Consider the following 6,000-nt stretch of genomic DNA (forward strand, 5'->3'; position numbering starts at 1 on the left):
ACTGTAGCGTTGTTAGGCTAGTCATCGATTAGTCGAGAAGTGCGATTTTGGTCGGATTTCCGGACTCAATGTCATAAATAATTTCCAGATGTTCGTTCGGCGTGATTCTCATTACGTCTTGAATTTATAATTAACATGGAAAATCAATTTAAAACGGCCGTCGATAAAACCCGGAACATGGAACATTCCGGAACATCCCGGAACACAGAAAAAAATGATAATAACAAAAAAATTAAGATAAAATACAATGAAATAAAATAAAAATGAAGGAAAAATGAAAAAAAAGTGTGTGTTTTTTTATATAAAATGAAATCACATTGCATCCGAAAGAAATTCATATAAGAAGAAGAAGTACGGAGTAGGTGGGACGGTAGGATAAATGAGGTGTTGTAACTGACCACACTGAATGAAGGGGCAATTTGGGTTATGAGGAACTTAGGGAGCCACCCACTTAAACTTAAATGATTGAAATTAAATGTTGACTTAAAGACGACGTATGCATAGAGCGCGAAATTTCGCAATATATATTATCAGGTAAGGTCTTCATTAGAAGAGATGTTTTAAAGTGTTTAACAATCCTTAAAGCTTAACATCTCCGAGTCAGCGCTTTTACATTTAAGGTGGGGGTACACCCGAATTTGAGTGAAATTTGAAGAGGTTTTAAGAATGGATAGAAGAAAGACGGTGATTTTTGGAACACTTACAGACAGTTGATACCCACGCAAGAGCACCCCGAGTTTCTAGTGGACTAACTTGGTATCCGTCTCTTAATTATTAACTACAAATTCTAATTTTAAAACTTCCCTAAATCTTCAATATTTCTTGTTTCTCTTAATTTTACTACTCTTTTGAGAAAAACTATCTCCTCCCAAATATACCTAAAAATCACCCAAAAATTTACAAAACAACCCAAAACATTGATTTGTGTAATGAGCATAGGGTTTTTGTATTGCTTGAAACGCGAACGAGCTATTTCCGTTGAACCGATTTTAAACGGCGTGAAAACGGCTTTCAGGTAGACCCCCGCCTTAAATTATTCCTACAACGTAATACCTTCGTAATGAAAAACGACCCTCATGGTGAATTGAAAAGAAAATATTTAAACTTTCCATGAATGACGTAAATAAAAACAACGTCTTCTATCAATTTGTGATTAACAAGGATAAGTCCTGTTCAAATTTAAGTATTTAAGTGCGCTTTTGATCGCGGAAGCCTTTTTTGTGTGAAGTAGTGCATAGATTTTGACCACTTTTGCTGAATAGGGTGAGGCTGGTCTGGAATTGGATATAATTTTCACGTTGGAAGGCCTAACGAAGTCCTACTCACATGTTTGACATTCATATCGGTCTTTGAACCAATTTAGCTTCTTGTATGTTTCTAGCGGCTTAACGTGATCATTTGGAGAATTTGGATGGTATGCAATTGACAAGAAGGTCGTGTCTGAAATAGGTTAGGAAAAAACACATATTTTGGTGTGGAATTAGGCAAGAGTTTCAAGAAGCGCTCTACCCCCGGTTGCAAGATGTAGGTGTAGCCATAATTATTTGTCAGTAAAAGACGCCTGATCGTCTCTGTGTCTTAACAATAAGTGGACTGTTATTTACGGCTAAAGAAAATACGCTACTTTGGCTGGTTTGGAGCTTCAAAACCCCTTCCATTTACCGGATAATTGGTTTTGAAACAGGGTTTTTTGCGCAAAACGAAAGGAGAAAATACGATGGAGGCCTGAGGGTGTTCTGTGCTCATTCGCGTATTCCAGCTGAGCTGGAAATGATCCATTTCTGGCGCAGGGGACGATAAACACTTTCGCGCAAAATGAAAGGAGAAAATACCATGAAGAAACGCCTGAGGGTGTTTCGTGCTCATTCGCGTATTCCAGCCGAGTTGGAAATGATCCATTTCTGGCACAGCGGACGATAAACAGGTGCTGCAAATGGCGGGAAAGTACTTGCGCCTTCATTCAGTGTGGTCAGTTACAACACCCCATTTATCCTACCGTCCCACCTACTCCATACGTCTTCTTATATGAAGTTCCTTCGGATACAATGTAATTTCATTTTATATAAAAAAAACACACTTTTTTTCTCATTTTTTCCTTAATTTTTATTTTATTTCATTGTTTTTTATCTTAATTTTATTTTATTTTATTATTATCATTTTTTTTTTTCGTGTTCCGGGATGTTCCGGAATGTTCCGGAATGTTCCGGGATGTTCCGGAATGTTCCATGTTCCGGGTTTTATCGACGGCCATTTAAAACGCTGTCTTGCCCCGATTAAGCCGATTCTTTTGTGGAAGGCTAGTCTTGAGCGCTTAAAGACCGGGTTTCGGTTGAGATTTAAGATGCGTTGGCGCCGTTAATAATTACCAAGTGTCACACTTGCTTAGTCGGATCACAGGTCATGTCTCATTTCACTCAGGTGTCAATGTCACGTCTAATTCCAAAGAAAAGCCCCTCTTTTCTCTTTCATAGTATTTCCTGACCTTACTTTCTTGTGATGAACCGTAACTGGAGTATTGTGAATGACTAGCATATTCCTTCAGCTTAGAAAGTCTCAAAATGTGCTCAATTTCTGTAGCCACCTTTTTGAAAATCAGCTCAGATATATGAGAAGACACAATTGGCCTATTTCCAATATCAGAATCAAAGTCGTAATTTCCGGGTCTTTCCATATAAGCAGCAAGTACAGAGAATCGTCTTATGGTCAGATATTATCAAAGGATTATCTATAACTAAAACTATGAATGAAAAAAAAGTCTATACGAGTTCCATGAAATTAGATAGAAGTTATAGTAAGAACTTTGCTGGTACGAATCTCCTTAGCTTAAAAGCTTCTTCCACTTTCGACACTTCCTGATTTGCATTTCTGTTGTGCAGTCCGTGGAAAGGGTGAACTATTTGCTTAGTTGCAAAATTTTGCACTTCTCTGATGAGACAAAAACTTATTTACTGTCAACCCCACAATATTAAAGGCCCCATTATGTATTGTGCGTACGTTTAAAAGTAGAGCTACAAGGATCCGAACTAGTAATCGGAAGGTCTTAGGTTCGACTCCGGATAGGAGCGCGCACTCGAATTTTTTTCCGAGTTTGCCTGTGTCACTTGCTGAATAATACATCATTCCACAAGTTGTTTCATGTTGGATAAACGCTGAGAAAGTTATACAATCTCTTCATTCCCCTTAAAATAAATTTAGGCCTTCCATCTACTTTCTTGTGAGGCCGGTGGTTGATGTGAGAATGACAAATTACAAAACCACTCATCTTTACCTAGGTGCAGGATCTGCAAGGGTTCCATGCGTGTTCCATTTGGGTCTTGTGTGAATCCTGTACAGGGTCCTATGCTGTTCCTCTGCGGGTCTTGTGCAGGCCCTGTGCTGGTCCAAAGCATGCTGGTATTGTGCAGGATAAGTGAGGTTCCTTTGATTATCTTTGACCGAGTTACTATTGCAAACAGATACACTGCAATCCATTCCAGAAGGTTATCAGCTGACTGGACATCGTTGTCTTGTCTCACGCACCTTGTGGCACACCGCACGCCATTACGTCTGTGAGTCCACTGTTCAATTATTGTGCGCCAACTGATGACCTTCCATCCTCAGCTTTCTCTCGTAATTGTTGATCATATCTTCAGCATTGCAAGCAAAGTCATGGGTTGGAATCTCAGTCAAGGAAGTGTGAATCTCTTTTGAATTCACTTCCTTCTTTCATCATACAACATGTTCGTCACTGTACCAAACACAAGGTAGTTTCAATACTAATTCTTTCTTTGCAACTTTTGCTAAAGTATGCTGGTCTTTATAGCAAAGGTCCTGGGTTTCAATCCCATTGAACGCTTCCATTTCATTTCCTACAAACACTAACCTGACAAGCAAGGTCAAGCAAACCTTTGGCAAATCTCTGTCAGGTACTCAAAGGTGAAATCTTGAACGTCCTGCTAAGCACAAAGCTCCTCACACAAGTGTTAAATACCAGAACCTTTATGATAATCGCAGTATCAATGTTGGTTTGAATGTCATTCATTTGATTTCGTGAGTTCCTTCGTTGCAACTTTACAACTTTACAACTTGCAGCTTTCAAAGGTGCGTCCTTTGCAGTGGCACAAATCGTGGGTTTGAATCTCATTCAAGTGACAGAAGTTTTATGTTCTTAGCAACAAATTATCAGTAGGGTCCGTATATTGTCATTACATTGATAAGCAAATGTCGGAGGTTGGACCTCTCTGTAGATCACCCACGGATGAGAGAGCTTTCCTGTTTAAATGTTATTATTATTATTATTATTATTATTATTATTATTATTATTATTATTATTATTATTATTATTGTTGGATCCCGTTTTATGTTTCAAATTTTCCTTCCATATTTTCTGAGCAAGCGATAGTCTTTTTGCCATCGAGGGAAACATTATGGGTTTGAATCCTAGTTTGATCTTTAATAGCCCTTTTCACGGTTGATTTTTATCATTTGCATTACAATGTTATCCAACCTGGATGCGAGGCAATTTCGGGCTAAAATACAAAATAGCACGAAATTGCCTCACATACATGCTATATTTCATTGTTATTCAAATGAGCAGAGTTAACCGTGAAAAGGGCTATTTAACTCAGTCTTTTCTTTGCAGCTATTGATGGAGTATTTTCTCTACTGTAGCAAAGCATCATCAACCTCAATGTTAGTGTCTTTGTTTACTTAAAAGTAGGTGGTGGTCAACTAGAAAGCCTTTGCTACTTTGATCACCACACACATTTTATAATCTATACTGTAATTATTTTATCTTGTAATCATTTGTTGTAACTATACTTTTCTTTCTATGTTAATTTTATGTAAATAGTGTGAGATAAAATGAACCTTGAACCTTATATTTCATTGCGATCTCATTATCTATAGACAGCATTTTCACCATGGTAGTGAAGGTCGTGGTTTTGAAATCCCATTTAGGTCACATATTTCCTTCGTTCCTTTCAGTTGCACCTTTTGGCAGAGTATGTCAGTCACCGTGCATAGCAAAAGAATCTCAGCATTAGTTCTCAAGATACTGACCTGCCGCTGACGGACATCCAACCTGGCTGCAATGACACCTTAATTCCCCTGTTCATCTAAATATAATGCTGCTCACGAAAGATCAGTAGCAATAGCAATTGATGTTTAATGCAGCACAGAGTCATATTAATCACAGAACTTCACTCTGTGCATGTTTTCAGACAATCCCATCAAGTTTGTTTAGCCGTTCACGTATTTGCAACTTTTCCCAGATTGTGTTCACCAGGGCCCAGTTGTTGCCCGATTAAACTAATCCAGGATTAACGTGAACTTTGATCCAGTTTTATTACTAATCAATAAAGATTCTTCCGAAAGAGTTTTGGCCCTCAATTTTGACTTATAGACTTTTATTTACGTTGAGCTTGAAATTAGCCTTTAGAACCATTTTTAACGAGCGGGATTCGAACAACCCGGCCCGGACTACAATAAGTGGTTGGTTAGAATCCCATTCAAGTTTCAGATGATCCTGTGGTTCTTTCTCGGTTTGTCCTGGCATTCCTCTGTTTCTCAGTGAATATTAGCCATCAATGTAAAATGGGATTGGAGACCACACAAGAACGCCATGCGTACCGATTTTTGAACGAGTACTTTGTTGAACTTTTTAATAGATCAATCATGGTACTTACATTTGGGGTCTCATTTGTCGTTTCGTCACTTCCTAGCTTGTACAGTGACCAATTCTACGGCTGTTGGTGACCTGAGAACCAAAAGATCACTTTATTGAAATAAATTGTCATAAAAATCATGACTCACCTCCAATACTTTTTCTTTCCCATCGGCCAGAATCAGTGGAAACGCGCTCTTGTGCGTCTCTTGAAAGGACGCACCCAAACATTTGGCTTGATAGAAGAGGATACATTTTGTGGGGAAGCGCTCCGCGTATCTTGAAAGGACGTCCATCCGTCTATGAAACCTTGACGCTTCGAATGAAACACCCCAGTGTACTCCAGGAGGGACGCA

Source organism: Pavona decussata, unplaced genomic scaffold, assembly GCF_977016875.1.
Source record: "Pavona decussata unplaced genomic scaffold, jaPavDecu1.1 SCAFFOLD_105, whole genome shotgun sequence".
Classification (NCBI taxonomy): domain Eukaryota; kingdom Metazoa; phylum Cnidaria; class Anthozoa; order Scleractinia; family Agariciidae; genus Pavona; species Pavona decussata.